The following is a 19,147-nucleotide window of genomic DNA, read 5'->3' on the forward strand; positions in this document are numbered from 1 at the left end:
CGGCCTTCAAACTGTATTTTTGACAAAGGCTAAAGGTATGCTGTCATGGTTTGGTTTGTACTGACCCGTTTAGGTAATTCAATGTTATTAGATGTGAGGATGATCTGGTGGCAACATCAATCACAGCCATAAAGGTCAGAGTTATTTAGTGCCCCTCACCCCCTAGCATTTCCAGTCCTTCCTTTAGTTTCTGGAAGCTCCCAGATGTCTCTTCAGAAGCTTAAGACGTTTTGGATCAAAGATATACTGTGGTCCTCCATAAAGGAAAAGATACTGTTGTTTCAATAATCTCATGGGACAATACTTAATAACCTCGTAAAGTGAGCTGTTATCAGAGGGGGGAAATAAAATTTATTGCCTTCTAACACCATCAAATAGTTTATTTGAGACCAGGAATTGGTCCGACCACTTATTTTCAACTTTTGGCTGAATATGGGTGAACTTGGCTTTTTGTTTTCCCCAAACCCAGGACAGAAAGAAATTAAAAGCCCTGACTGTGCCGGGATAGGACTGAGAGGCCCAGAAAAGGCTGCACTAAGTACCTGGAGGGTTTGTTTTTTTCCTTCTTGCTGCTGCTGCTGTCTCCTCGAGGATGAAGGGAAAGATAAAACCCCCCCTGCCTCCGTTCGTGCTAAAATTCGCCCCATTCCTCGAAGGTGACGAAACTTCAGCACACCTCTGTCCATTTTGGAAACAAGAGGATCCCCTCAAGAGCAAATAGGCGGAAACAATGACCCCGCGCCCGGAGTTTTTCTGAGCTCCTAAATAGGGAGAGAGACCCGACAAAACAAACAAGCGAAGGCGACACAGCCAGGTTAGCACCGAGCAGCAGGGTGGGAGCGCCAGAAGGGCAGGAGCGCACGGGCTCTTCTCCACAGCCAGGCGCCTCCGCGGGTCCCACCCCCTCGAGGGCGGGGCCGACCGCTCTTTCCGGGTTTGCGAGCGGAAGTGGGCGAATTTGAATCCTGTGGGCCGTTGGATGTGGCTGCTAGCGATCGGCGTGCCCCGACGTAGAGCGGGCCGGGAAAAGTGGCACTGACGCTCTGGAACTTCTGCCCAGCTCTCCTTGGTGAGTAAATAGGGAACGGGAAGACGCAGAGCGTTCCAGAGAGAGAAGCAGGACCGTGGGGTGGGAGAGGATGTCAGGAGGCCGGACGGCGCAGCGGGGGCCTCGCAGTGCTTTTGGGGACGTTTGGTGCTGGGGCCCGGCCTGGAGACCGGAAATTCGGCGCACTGGGGGCGTTTGCTGGACCAGCGCTCTCGACGGTTGCGCACGCCAGCCAGCTCTGTGTTGAGGATTCCGAGGCCCTGCCTGTCCCCCGCGAGTAAACCTTGTTTATACGCATCCTCCGTGGCCTTTTTTAACCCGTAGTTTATTACTTCCACCAATTCGGCTCGAATGCTGAAGCTTCAACAGTAGTTAAATCTCACTTTTTATGAAAGATGGAAGGTTGGGGCAGGTTTAGAATGAAAAGATGCTCTACGTGGCTCCGCGTTCCTCTTGAGAGAGATACCCGGGCAACCTTGATTAACTCTGGACTGCAGGGAAGTGACAGTCTTTGAAATGCCTGGGTGGGATTTAAACTGAAATTCGAGTATCCTTTGTATTTAAAACCCGGATATTTTTCTTTCACGGTTGACATTTTTCTTGTACCGCAAAAATCCGAGACTCTTATTTAAACCGGCTATAGTAACAGCGGTGGTGATTCACTAGGGTCTTAGTTTGCAAACAATAGGGATAAGGTTTAGTTCCACCGCCCTGCCTTTTCGCCTCCCTCATTCATTGGCCAACTGGGTTATTGTGGAGTCTTTTTGCAAGTAATCCACTAATGCTTTGAGCATCTGTTTTCTTTGGGTTTTATTGTTTTGGGCTTTTTTTTTTTTTAATTTTTAATGATGAACTACCTGAAATATGGAACTCTGTCTAACCCAGTAGTAAAGTCATGCCTTCTGGAATGGTTTAAAAGTGTGCCATAAGTGTAAACTATAAATGGGAACTTTTAAATGTGTACAAGTTTTACATCTTTATTAAAAATCGTCAGTTTTGTGTAGCTTAATACGAAAAGATATTTTAAGTTCCTTTTAAGGTTTTAACACCAGGATATTGTACCATTTAAATGTATAAATATATTTTTAAAAGTAGGACTTCATAATAATCAGAATAAAGACATTCCTTCATCCAGTGCTGGCTATTCCAGCACCCCCATTCTTCCTGCTATTGAACTTTTGTTTTAAGTGTTAGCCAGGAAGAATAGACTTAAATACTCGGTGTTTAGGATAGTTAAAATATGAGCATTTTTCATATAGTGTCTTTGTAACAAAGACATTGGCTATACTTCTCTAAGCCTTTCTGCTCATTTCATATGTGCTGTCAACAAATGGCAATTTTTAAAAATTGATCGCTATATCCTAATCTCTTTCTTTTTTTCTACCTGAATTATTTTCATTGGATTTTTGCTCTTTCTTAAATCAGTGAGTTTCAGAATTTATTGTGTGTACATTACCTTGAAGGATTTGTTCAATGCTGATTCCTGCACTTCAGATCTCAGATTCTGAATCAGTAGGTCTGGAGGATGGCATTGAACAGTCTGCATATTTAACTGAAAGGTTAGAAAATACTATGAGTTTTAAAAACACTGATTTGATCTTTCCTAGAGAGGCATTATAATGTGTTGGTTAAAGACATGGAACTAGGGCCAGATTGCCTTGATTTGAAGCCCATCTCCACCACTTGATAGCTAGATGACCCTGGGCAAGCTGTTTAACCTCTCTGTGCTTCATTTCCCTCTACCATATGATGAGGTTACCTACTTTGTAGGATTGTTATGAGGGTTGAATGAGTTAAGATGTACAAAGACCTTAGAATAGTGTGTGCCACATAGCAAATGATACATAAATCTCCAATTACATTGAGTTACTAAACTGTAAAAACCGCATCACATACATTCTCTCATTAATCTTTACAATATCGCTGAGGTAGTTATTATCTTCAAATAAGAAAACAGGCTAAGAGGGGTTCGGTAATTTGTTCTCACACAACTAGTAACATGTTGGAACTGAAGTCGGAAATTAGATTTAACTCAAAAGTTTATGCTTTTTTAAAAAAGTAATATTTCTTGCCTCTCTTCAGTCTCCCTCCACATGTTGCTCCATAAGTATCTCTGATGGCTTCCCATTGTCTACCATATATAATTCAAATTTCTTAACTTTTCTTTTTATTTACAGAGCCCTTCAGAGTCTGGTACCAACTTCTCTTCCCAAGGACCATCTTCATAGTATTACGCCACTCTCTTCCAACCTGCTGATGTTCCATCAGTACTACTAGAATTCTCCAAATCTATCTCTTATTACATTTTATGCATATTTAGCCATTGGCCTTTTTATTTCCCCTTAAGATTTTACTCAAATGGGTTTAAAGACTTCTCCAGGCCGTGCTTTTTGCTTATAAATATATAGTGCAAGACTGCCCTTGTCCTTTTAATTTTTATGTCTGCAGTGCACAGTGCAGAACAGTGAGTGTCATGATACTCTGAAACTGTGTGTGTTCAGTGAGTACTTATTATTTTAACAACTTAACACATTTTGTCTTGGGTTAATGACTCAAAAATTTGTTGCCTTTTTTTTTTTTAAGGCTTGGCTTTTTTCTGAGATGATAGCGTATAATTCTGTGTAGTTTAGTAGAGATTTTGGTGATAGCATATGGTTTATAAACAATATGGAAAAATAAGTATTGAAATTATAGGCTCAGAGGACATTTCAAGTGGGAAAAAATCAGGAGCAATGTTTGTTAATATTCATGAATTTAAAATGCTTTATACATATTTTCTCATTTAATCCTCGCAACCATTTTATTATCTCTATATTAAGATGAAGAAACTGAGGCACCAAAAGATTTAGTAGCTTTTAAAATGTATTTTTAAAATATTTAATTTCCTCTTGTGTGGGCAGCAAGCCACCCAGGTGCCGAGGCAAGAGACTGGGGGCACGAGCAGTTCCAGTATAATAAAATAATAAAATAAGAATAGTTATACTAGATATAGATCTTAGATATGATTATATATGAATATCATTAATCATTAGTTTGTGGCAATTACTCTTTATTCCAATATTTAATAATCCTCGCTCTATAATCATAACCTAGGAAAAACCAGGCCATACAGAGATAGGAGCTTAGGGGACATAGTGAGAAGTGACCAGAAGACAAGAGTGCGAGCCTTCTGTTATGCCCGGACAGGGCCACCAGAGGGCTCCTTGTTCTAGCGGTAACGCCAGCGTCTGGAAAGACGCCCATTGCCAAGAGGACCCTGGTCTAGCGATAGCGTCAGTGTCAAGGAAAAACACCCGCTACTTAGCAGACCGGGAAAGGGAGTCTCCCTTTCCCTGGGGGAGTTTAGAGAAGACTCTACTCCTCCACCTCTTGTGGAGGGCCTGACACCAGTCAGGCCCGCCCGCAGTTATCTGGAAGCCTAACCGTCTCCCTGTGGTGCTGTGCTTCAGTGGTCACGCTCTTCGTCTGCCTTTATGTTCCATCCTGTACACCTGGCTCTGCCTTTTAGCTAGCAGTAGCAAATTGGTGAAAGTACTAGAAGTCTCTGATATGCAGAATTAATGGTGTAAGCTGTCTCACTCTCCTCTCTCTCTCTCTCTGTCTGCCTCGGTTGCCAGGCAGGGAAGAGCCCCCTGTCCAGTGGACACGTGAACTTAACTGTCATTGGAGATGGCTCACTGCCCCTTCGTCTTGTATCCAATAAATATCAGCGCAGCCTGGCATTTGGGGCCACTACCGGTCTCCGCGTCTTGGTGGTAGTGGTCCCCCAGGCCCAGCTGTCTTTTCTTTTGTCTCTTTGTCTTGTGTCTTTATTTCTACAATCTCTCGTCTCTGCACACGGGGAGAAAAACCCACCGATCTGTGGGGCTGGTCCCTACACTCTTGGTACAGTTTTTTTAATTATAAGAGTGGTATATATTAGGTGTAATAAAAAGTATCTTAATTCAAAATGTTAGGGAATTAAAAAACAGAAAACTTTTCCTTTTCAGTTTGAACACTTAAGACAGTTGCCTAATCTCCTTGCTCACAGCTTTTCTTTAAAAACCTGCCCAACAATGTAGGGACATCATTCTCATGACCAGTGGGTAGGGTTGGTCTAAGGAACATAAAGCCCCATACCACTTAAAGTCCCATACCACTTCCCCAACAAAACTGGTACGGGTATTTATATCAGAGCTGCATATCTGATGCAGGCTAGACCATTCATGTGATTTCTTGATTTTGGAGTTGGGATATCACAAGACTATTGGAAGCCGAGCTGGAAAGGTCTTATGTGTTGCTATGACAGTAGAATCATGAAGAAACATGAAAATGGACATATGGAGTCAGTGGGTGGTAGGGTGGGGTGGGGTAGGGGAGGATGACACCTGTTTCCTGAGGACTAGTTATATATTGATAACTTAATGTAAACTTGTAACTTAGTTGCCTTTTTTTTTTTTTTTTTTTTTTTTTTTTTTATATGGAGTCTCACCCTGTTGCCCAGGCTGAATGCAGTGGTGCGCTCTTGACTCACTGCAACCTCCGCCTCCCTGGTTCCAGTGATTCTCCTTCCTCAACCTCCTGAGTAACTGGATTACAGGCACCTGCCACCACGCCCAGCTAATTTTTGTGATTTTAGTAGAGACAGGGTTTCGCCATGTTGGTCAGGCTTGTCTCAAATTCCTGACCTCAAGGGATCTGCCCCCTTCAGCCTCCCAAAGTGCTGGGATTACAGGCGTGAGCCACCGCGCCTAGCCATTGCTTTTTATCTTAAACTTATCCTTTTGTTTTAAATAAAAATTGTTAACTTTTAAACAAGTATCTGGTATACAATTTGTATGCAATAAAAGTCACCCATTTTAGGGGTATAGTTCAATGAGTTTTAGTAAATGTATTCTCTTGTATGAATATACCACAGTTTGTTTTATCCATATACATTGTTACAGTTTTTAGTTATCACAAATAAAGTTTCTGTTGACCTTTGTGTACAGTGGACATATGCCTTATTTCTCTTGGCTGCATCATATGATAGGTGTACATTTGGCCTTTTTTTTGAGGTACAATTCACATTTATAAAATTAGCCATTTTATTTGAGACAAGATCTCTGTCACTCAAAGCTGGAGCTCAGTGGCACAATCATAGTTCACTGCAGCCTCCAACTCTTGGACTCCAGCAGTCCTCCCACCTCAGCTTCCCAGGCAGCTAGGACTACAGGTGTTTGCCACCATGACTGGCTAATTAAAAATTTTTTTTGTAGAGACAGGATATCACTGTGTTGTCCAGGCTGGTTGCAAACTCCTAGCCTCAAGCGATCCTTCTACCTCAGCCTCCCAAAGTGCTGGAATTACAGGTGTGAGCCACCATGCCCAGTCAAAAATTAGCCATTTTAAAGTAGACATTTCAGTGACAGTACATTCACAATGTTGTGCAGCCATCACCTCTACCTGGTTCCAAAACATGTAACCTTTCATGTCTGACTTCCCTCATTTAACATAATGTTTTCAAGGTTATCTATGTTGTAGCATGTATCAGTACTTTATTCCTTTTTATTGCCACATAATCATTCTGTGGATATACCACATTTTGTATATCCATTCATCAGTTGATGTATAATTAGGTTGTTTCTTTGTGATGTATTGATTTAGTGATCTCTTTTGTGAATAGTGCTGCTGTGTGCAAGTTTTTGTTTGAATTGAAATATTTCAATTATTTTGGTTATATAGCTAGTGGAATTGCTGGGTGATATGGTAGTCTTGTTTAATGTGTTGTGGAATTGCCAAACTGTTTTCCACCCTTGCTGCATCATTTTACTTTCCCACTAGCAATATGTAAGGGTTCTAATTTCTCCATATCATCATTAACACTTACTATTTTAGTTTGTAAAAATAATAATTAGCTATTATAGTGGACATGAAGTGGTATCTCATTGTGGCTTCGATTTACTTATCACTAATATAATGGGCATTTTTTTCATGTGCTTGTTGGCCATTTGACTATTTTCTTTGGAGAAATGTCTTCAGATATTTTGTTCATTTTTAAGTTGGATTACTTGTCTTTTTGTTGTTGCATTGTAAGAGTTTCTAATGTATTCTAGATACTAGACCCTTTTCAGGTTATATGATTTCTGAATATTTTTTCCCATTCTGTAGATTGTCATTAGATGCACAAGTTTTATACTTCGGTAAAGTTCAATTTATTGTTTTCTTGTTGCTTGTGCTTTTGGTGTCATATCTCAGAAACCATTGCCAAATACAAGGTCATGAAAATTTACCCCTAGATTTTCATTTAAGAGATTTATAGTTCTGTCTTTTACATTTAGATCTTGATCCATTTTGAGTTGATTTTTTTTAATGCGTGTGAGGTAGGGGTTCAACTTCATTCCTTTTTTTTTTTTTTTGAGATGGAGTCTCGCTTTGTTGCCCAGGCTGGAGTGCAGTGGCACAATCTCGGCTCACTGCAAGCTCTGCTTCCTGGGTTCATGCCATTCTCCTGCCTCAGCCTCCCAAGTAGCTGGGACTATAGGCGCCCACCACCACACCCGGCTAATTTTTTTTGTATTTTTAGTAGAGACTGTGTTTCACCATGATATCCAGGATGGTCTCGATCTCCTGACTCCGTGATCTGCCGCCTCGGCCTCCCAAAGTGCTGGATTACAGGCGTGAGCCACCGCATCTGGCCAACTTCATTCTTTTTTACATGGCTGTCTGGTCGTCCCAGGACCATTTGTTGAAGAGACTGTTTTCTTCCCATTTAATGGTCTTGGCACCCTTATTGAAAATTAGTTTACTATAAAACATGTGAGTTTATTTATTGACTCTTTCTTCTTTTCCATTGATGTGTATGTCTGTCCTTGTGCCAGTACCACATTGTCTTGATTACGGTGGATTTGTAGTAAGTTTGGAATTGGAAAATTTGAATCCTCCAACTTTTTCTTTTTGGGGATCCTTTTGACTATTCAGGATCCCTTGCAGTTTAGGCTTAGCTTTTCCATTCCTGCAAAAAAAGGCCATCGGGATTTTGACAGGAATTGTATCAAATCTATAAATTGCTTCAGGGAGTATAACCGTCTTAATGATATAGTTTTTCAACCTATGGATCCAAAATGTCTTTTCATTTATTTAGGGTTCTTTAATTTCTTTCAGCACTGTTTTGTAGTTTTCAGTGCAAAAATCTTGCACCACCATGGTTAAATTTATTACTAAGTAATTTTTATGCTATTGTAAATGGAATTGTTTATTTAATTTCCTTTTTGGATTGTTCATTGTTGTATAGAAATACAACTGATATTTGTGTGTTGATCTTGCATCCTGTAACTTAGCTGAATTCGTTTAGTAGCTCCAACAGTTTTTTGTGAATTCTCTAGGAAATTCTACATATAAGATCATGCCCTTCTTTGAATAGAGTTACTTCTTGCTTTCTTGCTTTATTATTCTGAATAGACCTTCTGGTTCAGTGTTGAGTAGAAGTGGTGAAAGTGTGTATCTTTGTTTTGTTCCACATCTTAGGTGGAAAGTGTACAGTCTTTCACCAATAATTATGTTAATTACAGGTTTTTCCATAGATGCTGAGGAAGTTCACTTATATTCCTAAATGTTTGAGTGTTTTTATCATCAACGAGTATTGTATTTTGTCAAATGCTTTTTCTGCATCTATTGAGATGAGCATGTGACCTTTTCCTTTTTCTCTATTAGTATGTTATATTGTATTGGTTGATTTCCATATGTTGAACCACCTTTGCATTTCTGGGATAAATCCCACTTGGTTATGGTACAAAATTTTCTTTATCAGAATTCAGTTTGCTGGTAGTTTGTTAAGGATATTTGCATCTATGTTCATAAGAGATAATTGGCTTGTAGTTTTATTTTCTGTGATGTCTTTTTCTGGCTTTGGTATCAGGGTATTGGTGGCTTCACAAAATGAGTTAGGATGTGTCCTCATATCTTTTGGAGGGGTTTGAGAAAGATTGGTGCCAATTTTTCTTCAAAGGTTTAATAGGGTTCACCAGTGAACCCATCTGGGCTAGAACTTTTATTTGTTGGGAGGTTCTTCATTAGTGATTCAATCCCTTGTTTGTAGATTTGTTGAAATTTTCTATTTCTTTTTGTCACTTTTGTTATTTGTTTAACCTATTGTTTAACTTGTTTAACTATTTAACTTCTTAGAGTACAATTGTTCATAATAGTCTCATTTAATTCTTTTTATTTCTATTAGGTCTGTAGCAGTGTCCCACTTTCATTTCTTCTGATTTAGTAATTTGAGTCTTCTCTTTTTTTTCTCTGGGTCATCTAACTAAACGTTTTCAATTTTGTCAATCTTCTTAAGCAATTTTTATTTCATTGATTCTCAGTTTAAAATTTTTTTTATTACATTATCTGGACTCTATTTCCTTCCTCTGCTAGCTTTGGGTTTAGTTTGGTCTTTTTCTAGTTTCTTTGGGCATAAAGTTGGGTCATTGTTTTAGGGGCTTGATTTTATTTGTCTCTAAGTATTTTCTAATTTCCCTTGTGATTTCTTTTTTGACCTTTTGTCTATTTAAAGTTGTGTTATTTAATCTCCATATGTTTCTCGGTTTTCCAGTTTTCCTTTTATTGATTTGTAGTTTCATTCCATAGTCACTGGAGAAGATATTTTGTGTGATTTCAGTCTTGTAAAATGTATTATTTTGTGGTCTAACATGGTCTATCCATGGATATTGTTCCACGTGCATTTGAGAAGAATGTTTCATTCTGTTGTTGTAGGGTGGAGTGTTCTGTATATGTTAAGTCTAAACTATTTCTCCTTTCATTTCTGCGAAATTTTCCCTCATATTTTGGGGCTCTTATTAGGTGGGTTTGTGTTTATAATTGTCATGTCTTTTTTTGCCTCATATTTTGCCTCATATTTTGGGGCTCTTATTAGGTGGGTTTGTGTTTATAATTGTCATGTCTTCTTGATGGATTGAACTTTTTAGTCAGTCTTTAATGTCCTTTGAGTCCTGTAACAATCTTCAACTTAAAGCCTGTTTTGTCTGACATTAGTACAAACACCCAAGCTTACTTTTGATTACTGTTTGTATGAAGTATCTTATTCTGTCCTTTTACTTTCCATCTATTTGTGTTTTGGTATCTATAGCTTGACCCTAGTAGATAGTGTATGTATGGATTTTTTAAAAATTCATTCTGTCAACCTTTGCCTTTTAATTGGAGAGTGTAATTCATTTACATTTAATTACTGTTAAGGAAGGATTTCTGACATTTTAGTATTTGTTTTCTAAATACTATCTTTCTGTTCCTCATTTCCTTCATTATTGCCTTTTGTTTAATTGATTTGTATAGTGTACCATTTTTATTCTCTTCTCATTACCTTTTCTGCACATATTTTTTAGTTATATTCTTAGTGGCTATTTTGGGGATTACAATTAATATCTTAAACATAACAACCTAGTTTGAATTAATACCCACTTAGCTTTCATAGTATACAAAAATTACACTTCTGTATATCTCATCCTTCTTCCTAAATGTTATTGTGTCAAATTACATTTTTATATTTTTTGCTTATTTTACATTTATACATAATGTGCCCAATAACATTGGTTTATATTTATTTTACGTGTTTTTCTTTTAAATCATAAAGGAAAAAGAGAATTACCAAAAGTGCAATAATAATACTGGCTTTTATATTTACTTCTGTAGTTACCTTTACTGGTGTTTTTATTTCCTCGTATGGCTTTGAGTTACTGTCTGATGTCCCATTTATCATCTCTAGTAGGACAGATCTACTAAGTTTCCCTTTCACCCTAGACCCCAGGTCTACCAGACCTTCTGAGAAACAGCCATTCTTATCTGTCTCCTGGATGATTTTCCAGAGAATATAAGCTTTTAAGAAACTTTTTATTGAGGTATAATATATATGCCAAATATATTTTAAGTACAAAATTATGTTCATTGTAAAAAGTCAAACAATGCCAAAATTTATAAGAAATTAAAAGAAAAAGCCCCTACCCCTTCTCTTTCCCCAGGGATAACCACCATTAACAGTTAGGGACCTAGAAACTTTATGGTCTTTCTTGATCTCAGAAACTTCTGATCTTTCTGAATTCCTTTCACCCTTCCTTCTCTCCATCGAATTACTTCTTCTACTTTGCATATAAGAACCCTAACAGGTAAGTATTATCATCTCCATTGGACACAAGGCAGAGCAAGGAGTTCAAACACAGAAAATCTATAATTCAAGTGTAATGTTCTTTCTGCCATGTTCGTCTGCCTGGGTCCTGTCTAGAATCTTAAAAGTTTAATTGCTCTGTCACATAAGGTAGCAGATACATTGTCCTGTTAAAATATAATTAAGGCCTTATTTTTTAGACAGGAGAAGACCTGGTCCTGTGGGAGCTGTGACAGAATAGCCTTTATTGCTGAACTGTAGTAAAAAAGATGCCACCTTCTTTAAGAAGGGTAGTTTGGATTGGGCTGGTTATTTAGAGCCTGACTTGGTCAGTGGAAGGGGCTAGGACTGGAATAAGACCTGCCCACTGAGTCAGGGTTAGGACCAGCTGGTGAAGGGGGGGATTATATTAGTTACTATCTGATAATCCAATCCAAGGAGATTTATGTAATCCAACCAAATGGCAGAATCAGCAAGAGCAACTTCCAGAAGAAATTCCTGACATTCCCCAAACATCCCAGGCTTTCACACACTGTTGTACCTTTGCACACACTCTACTTACAATGTTTTTTCTGCCTTGTCTGCTCAGAATATTTATCTTTCACAATTATGTTATAATATCACCACTTCTGTAAGGCTACACTGCATGTGTGTGAAATATTTGTTTACTTACCTGCCTCCCATGTGAGTATGTGTACTCATCTTCACTTTTGAAACATAGTTTTGCTGCAGATATGATTCTTTGCTGACAGGTTTGGGGTTTTTTCCTGTCTTTCAGCACTTTAAATATGTCATCTCACTGCCTTCTGGAACTCTATGGTTTCTAATGAGAATTTGGCTCTTAATCTTATTGGGGATATTTTGTATGTGTTAATCACTTCTCTCTTGCTGCTTTCAAGATTCTTTGTCTTTGTTTTTGTCAGTTTGACTATACTGTGTCTCAATGTGGATCTCCTAGAATTTGTCCTGATTAAAGATCTTGAGCTTCTTAAAAATGTAGAGATTGAAGTCTTACATGTATAGATTTCAGTCTTACATGAAATTTGGGAAGTTTTTGGCTATTATTTCTTCAAACATTCTTTCTGTTCCACTTTCTCCGGTCCTTCTTGGACTCCCATTAAGCATATATTGGTATGCTTGATGGTGTCTCATAGTCTCTTGGGCTCTGTTTCTTTTTTCATTTTTTTCTTTCTGCTCTTCAGACTGGATAATTTCAACTAACCTGTCTTCAAGTTCGCTGATTCTTTCTCCTGCCTGCTCAAACGTGCTGTTAAACCTCTGTAATGAATGTATTATTTCAGTTATTGTACATTTCAGCTGCAGAACTTCTGTTTCCTTTTTATCATTTCTACTTCTTTATTGATATTCTCTATTTGTTGAGACATTGTTGATTGTGAGTTTTTTGCCAGGTTTTCCTGTGTTTCTAGGGAGGTACAGACCTGCAGAGCCCCTTGCTCCACCATTTTCGTGGATGTGTTCTGTATTACTGAGTTTGAAGAGTTTTTCAGAAAATATATTGTGGATCTAAATAAGTCCTTTTTCAGATTATGATTTGCAAATACTTTCTCAGTCTGAGGCTTGTCTTATTCTCTTAACAGTGTCTTTTGATGAGCAGAAGATACTAACTTTTAAGTACAGTTTATCTTTTTTTGTCTTGTGCTTTTGGTATTGTATCTAAGAAATCTTATGTAACATAAGGTCACAGAAATTTTCTCCTGTGTGTTTTTTCTAGAAATTTTATAGTTTTACATTTTGTATTTAGAGCTGTAATTCGTTTTGAATTCATTTTTTGTGAGACAAGTATTCTTGTGGGTGCTGTAGTGGGTTTGTTTGTTTTTTTTTTTTTTGCTATTTTAATTTGCATTTCCTTTATGACCAGTGATGTTCTTTTGCTTGTTGGCTATGTTGTGTTTTTTTAAGTGTCTGGTCAAATCTTTTGTCCATTTTGTTCATTTTATTGTGATGTCTTCTATTTGAGTTGTAAGCATTCTTTATGCATTGTGGATATAAATCCTTTGTCAGGTATACGTTTTGCCAGTGTTTATTCTCAATCTGTGTTTTGCCTTTTTCTTTGCTTAACTATGTCTTTTGATTAGAAAGTTCTTAATTTTGATGTTTAATTCATCAGTGTTTTTTATGATTCAGTTTCCTAAGAAATCTTTGCCAAACCCCAAGATCATGAAGATTCTTCCCTATGTTTTCTTCCAGAAGTTTTTTTTTCTTGTGATCCAATTTGAATTAAGTTTTAATATATGAGGTCAATGTTCTTCCCCCCACCCTCCACCCAAAACATTCAGTTATTTCAATACTATTTATTGAATAGACTACCATTTGAATACAGTGAATTACCTTGGTATCTTTGTTGAAAAGCAATTGTCTGGGTCTGTTTCTGGCCTTTCCCTTGTGTTCTACTGAGCTATATATCTGACTTTTCCCTAATGTTCTATTGAGCTATACGTCTGTCTTGATTAACATAGCTCTATAAGAAGTCATGAAATCACATAGTTGGAGACCACTGACTTTTTCTTTTTAAAAATGTTTTTGCTGGCCGGGCGCAGTGGCTCACGCTTGTAATCCCAGCACTTTGGGAGGCCGAGGCGGGCGGATCATGAGGTCAGGAGATCGAGACCACGGTGAAACCCCGTCTCTACTAAAAATACAAAAAAAAAGCCGGGCGTGGTGGCGGGCGCCTGTAGTCCCAGCTACTCAAGAGAGGCTGAGGCAGGAGAATGGCGTGAACCCGGGAGGCGGAGCTTGCAGTGAGCCGAGATTGTGCCACTGCACTCCAGCCTGGGCGACAGAGCGAGACTCCGTCTCAAAAAAAAAATAAAATAAAATAAAAATGTTTTTGCTATTACAAGGCCTTTGCATTTTTATATAGGTTTTAGAATCAGCATGCCAGTTTCTTAAAAAAAAAAAAAAAAAAAAACCTGCTGGGGATTTTGGTTGGGATTGTGTTAAATTGACATTTTAACAATATTATGCCCATGAGCATTGTCCATCTCTTCATTTATTTAGGTCTTTTATTTCTCTCAGCAGTGTTTTGTAGCTTTTCAGAGTGTAGTCTTTTTCCACATCTTTTACTAAGTTTTTACCTATTGTGAATAGAATTGTTCTCTAATTTTCTGATTAATTCTTGCTGTTATACAGATTTGCCTTGTTTCATTAGAACTTGTTAAAGTCACTTATTCTTATAAATGTTTTGGTAGGATTTTCTATGTAGATGATCGTATGTGAAAACAGTTTTACTTCATCCTTCACAGTTTTGTCTTCTTTTCCCTTGGAGTACACTGTTGAATCAGAGATTAAGGTGAACATTGGTAGATTGCCTTTGCTAGGTTGAAAAAATTTATTTTACCCACAGTTTGCTTTACAGTTTTGTTATGATTGGATATTGGCATTTGTCAGATGCCCTTTTGTATCTGTTGAGATTGCCTCACAGTACAATGTGGAAATTAATGCACATTTGTAGATGCCCTTTATTAGGTTGAGAAAATTCCCATCTGTTTCTGGTTTGTTCTACAGTTTTATCATGATTGGTTGTTGAATTTTGTCAAATGCTCTTTCTGCATCTATTGAGATGGTCATACTTTTTTCACCCTTTATTGTATTAACATGGTGTATTACTTTACTTTTCAGATGATATCTAATCTTACATTTCTAAGATAAACCCAGTTAAGATATATTATCCTTTTTTTTTTTAATTAAAAGAAAAAGTACCAATGATTGACTAAATTTGCCAGGTACTCTCGTGGCATTTATGTGTTGTTTCTAATTCTTACAATAACCTGTAATTAGCTTCTAGTTTGAGGGATGATAAAATTGAGGCTGAGGTCTCAGGAAAAGACATATAGAACATGAAGGAAAGTCTAAACTTCATACCTTCAATGCCCCTAGTACTCTTTCTACTATACCATGCTACTTTTTGTAATAATTTATGGTTAAAAAATATTGAAGATCATATTGATGTTTTATGTACTTTTTTTTTTTTTTTTTTTGATGGAGGTCTCACTATGTTGCTCAAGGTGGACTCAAATTCCTGGGCTCAAGCAATCCTCCTGCTTCAGCCTCTCAAGTAGCTGGGACTACAGGTGCATAACACTGTGCCTGGCTTTTATGTACATTTTTGGATATATTTATTATTTCCTAGAATGTAAATAATTGATTCATGAAAAAAAATTCTAATAGCTTTTAACCTCTACCATTGAATATCTTTCTTCTAATTTTATCTTTGCTGTTGCTGTGAACCAAAGTAACTAACAAATCTTTAAGAGTATTTCTTTTTGTCTCCAAATTTGTAGGAGCACATAAAGTGTATTAACTATCCATCCTGAGGTAGCATGTGTGTATTAGTCACAGTTCTCCAGAGAAACAGAAACAACAGGATATACGTGTGTGTGTGTGTGTGTGTGTGTGTGTGTGTGTGTGTAGAGAAGGAGAGGGAAGGATTGATTATTATAAGGTATTGACTCACATGATTATGTAGTGTGAACAGTCCCATTATCTGTCTGCAAACTGGAGACCCAGGAAAGTCCCGCAGTGTAGTTTGAATGTCTGAAGCCAAACAGCTGATGGTATAGGTTTCAGTCCCGATCTGAAGGCCTGAGAAGCAGGAACACCAAGGACAGAAGATTGATGTCCTACCTCAAGCAGTCAGACAGCAAATTTAACCTTTTTCTGCTTTCTGGTTTTATTCAGGCCCTCAGTGGACTAGCTAATGTCTCCCCACACTGGGGATGGCCATGTGCTTTACTCAGTTCACCAGTAAACTGAGTAAAGTTTACTGATCTTTTCCAGAAACACTCTCACAGACACATCCAGACATGAGTTTAACCAGATATCTGGGCATCCTGTGGCCTGGTAAAGGTAACACATAAAATTAACCATCACACTGGGTTAGTCTTGATCTTGAATTTTTTGGGAATTTTTATATTACTTTTAATTCAATTATTTTTAAACCTTTTTTTATTTTGAAATAATTCTAAAGTTACAGGAAAGTTGCAAGAAAAGTACAAAGGACTACATATGCCCTTACCTAGATTAACCACTTTTTATTATTTTCCACATTCACTTTATCATTCTGCAGTATTGCACATTTGCATGTAATTTCCCTTTTCTGAACCGTTGGAGAGTAGGTTGCATATATCTGGTCCCCATACCCCTTAATGCTTCAGTATTTCCTTAGAACAGTGATAGTCTACTAAATAACGTAAATATGGATACCAATTTCAGGAAATTTAGCATAAATGCAATACTTTCAACTAAATATTGTTTTGGTCAGTTGCCTCAGTGATGTCCTTTGGAGCAGTTTTATTCCCTAGTGCAGGATACAGTCCAGGATCCTTCATGCATTTGTAGTAAATAAAATACAGTTCATCTTTTTTTTTTTTTTAGGTTTGGGGGTACATGTGAAGGTTTGTTACATAGATAAACAACATGTCACAGAGGTTTGTTGCACATATTATTTCATCACCCAGGTATTAAGCCCAATAGCCAATAGTTATCTTTTCTGCTCCTCTCCCTCCTCCCACCCTTCTGCATCAGTTAGACCCCAGTGTCTCTTGTTTCCTTCTTTGTGTTCGTGAGTTCTTATCATTTAGCTCCCACTTACAAGTGAGAACATGCGGTATTTGGTTTTTTGTTCCTGCATTTCTGTGCTAAGGATAATAGCCTCCGGCTCTATCCGTGTTCCTGCAAAAGGCATGATCTTACTCTTTTTAATGGCTGCATGATATTTTATGGTATATTTGTACCATATTTTCTTTATCCAGTCTGTCACTGCTGGGTGTTTAGGCTGATTCCATGTCTTTGCTATTGTGAATAGTGCTGCAGTGAACATTCATGTGCATGTGTCTTTATGGTAGAATGATTTCTAGTCCTCTGGCTATATACCCAGTAATGAGATTGCTGGGTAAAATGGTAGTTCTGCTTTTTACTCTTTGTGGAATTGCCATACTGCTTTCCACAGTGGTTGAACTAATTTACACTCCCGCCAACAGGGTATAAGTGTTTCCTTTTCTCCACAACCTTACCCGCATCTGTTATTTTTTGACTTTGTGATAATAGCCATTCTGACTGGTGTGAGACGGTATCTCATTGTAGTTTTGATTTGCATTTCTCTAATGATTAGTGATGTTGAGCTTTTTTTCATATGCCTGTTGGCCGCATATGTCTTCTTTTGAGAGGTATCTGCCGATGTCCTTTGGCCACTTTTTAATGGGATTGTTTTTTTCTTGTAAATTAAAGTTCCTTATAAATGCTTTTGATAAAATTCAACAGCCCTTCATGTTAAAAACTCTCAATAAACTAGGTATTGAGGGAACATACCTCAAAATAATAAGAGCCATCTATGACAAACCCACAGCCAACATTATACTGAATGGGCAAAAGCTAGAAGCATTCCTCTTGAAAACCGACACAAGACAAGGATACTCTCTCATCACTTCAACATAGTTTTGGGAGTCCTAGCCAGAGCAGTCAGGCAATAGAAGGAAATAAAGGGCATCCAAAAGGAAGAGAGGAAGTCAAACTATCTCTTTGCACATTACATGATTCTGTATCTAGAAAACCCCTTAGTCTTGGCCCAAAAGCTTCTCCAGCTGATAAACAACTTCAGCAAAGTTGCAGGATGCAAAATCAACATACAAAATTCACTAGCATTCCTATACACCAGAAACAGCCAAACCTAGAGCCAAATCAGAAAGGCAATCCCATTCACAGTGGCTACAAAAAGAATGAAATACCTAGGAATACAGCCAACAAGGGAGGTGAAAGATCTCTACAATGAGAATTACAAAGCACTGCTCAAAGAAATCAGAGAAAATGCAAACAAATGGAAAAGCATCCCATGCTCATGGATAGGAAGAATCAGTATCATCAAAATGGCTATACTGCCCAAAACAATTTACAGATTCACTGCTATTCCTATCAAACTACCAACAACATTCTTCACAAAACTAGAAAAAGCTATTTTAAAATTCATGTGGAACCAAAAAAGAGCCCAAATAGCCAAGGCAATCCTAAGCAAAAAGAACAAAGCTGGAGGCATCACATTACCCATCTTCAAACTATACTACAAGGCTACAGTAACCAAAACAGCATAGTACTGGTATAAAAACAGGCACATAGACCAGCGGAACAGAATGCAGAGCCCAGAAATGAGGCTGCACATCTACAACCGTCTGATCTTTGACAAAGATGACAAAAAACAAGCAATAGGGAAAAGACTCTCTGTTTATTAAATGGTGCTGGGATAACTGGCTAGCCATATGCAGAAGATTGAAGCTGGACCCCTTCCTAACACCATACACAAAAACCAACTCAAGATGGATTAAAGACTTAAATGTAAAACCCAAAACTATAAAAACCCTGGAAGACAACCTAGGCAGTATCGTCCTGGACATAGGAATGAGCAAAGATTTCGTGACAAGGACTCCAAAACCAATCACAACAAAAGCAAAAGTTGACGAGTGGGATCTAGTTAAACTTAAGGGTTTCTGCACAGCAAAAGAAACTACCAATAGAGTAAACAGACAACCTACAGAATAGGAGAAAATATTTGCAAACTATGCATCTGACAAACATCATGTTTTATTATGCAGTGCTGAATCAGAGAAATTAATTCTTTGCTATGTATAGGACATCCAAAGACAACATTTCTGAGTTGTAAAGAGAAAGAATATAGAGTACATCGAATAATGCAATGCATAGACTAAGTTGAACCTTTCTGATTAGTGATTTAAGTCAAGTCATTTCTATAGCAAGAATGTTCATTTCTTAAAAATGCTAGATTAAAAAAATCAGTCTGTTTCTCTTTCAAGTGCCTGATTCCAGCATGTTTTCTGTATATTCAATGTCACCTTTTTCAGTAAGATTAGGCACTTTAGAAAATGTTGGATGGGGCCAGGCATGGTGGCTCACACCTGTAATCCCAGCACTTTGGGAGGCAGAGGCAGGCAGATCACGAGGTCAAGAGATTG

At 37.8% G+C, this 19,147-nt stretch overlaps 1 protein-coding gene across 1 annotated transcript in view; it reads left to right on the plus strand.

Annotated features, from left to right (window-relative positions):
* Positions 1-944: 944 nt before the first annotated feature.
* G2E3 (G2/M-phase specific E3 ubiquitin protein ligase) overlaps positions 945-19,147 on the plus strand; it is a 61,298-nt gene continuing 43,095 nt past the window's right edge. The window contains exon 1 of the mRNA XM_032134779.2: positions 945-1,069. The gene's annotated coding sequence lies outside the window, so the exon portion shown is untranslated. The remainder of the gene's footprint in view (positions 1,070-19,147) is intronic.

The sequence above is a fragment of the Hylobates moloch genome, unplaced genomic scaffold (assembly GCF_009828535.3).
Source record: "Hylobates moloch isolate HMO894 unplaced genomic scaffold, HMol_V3 SCAFFOLD_16, whole genome shotgun sequence".
Lineage (NCBI taxonomy): Eukaryota > Metazoa > Chordata > Mammalia > Primates > Hylobatidae > Hylobates > Hylobates moloch.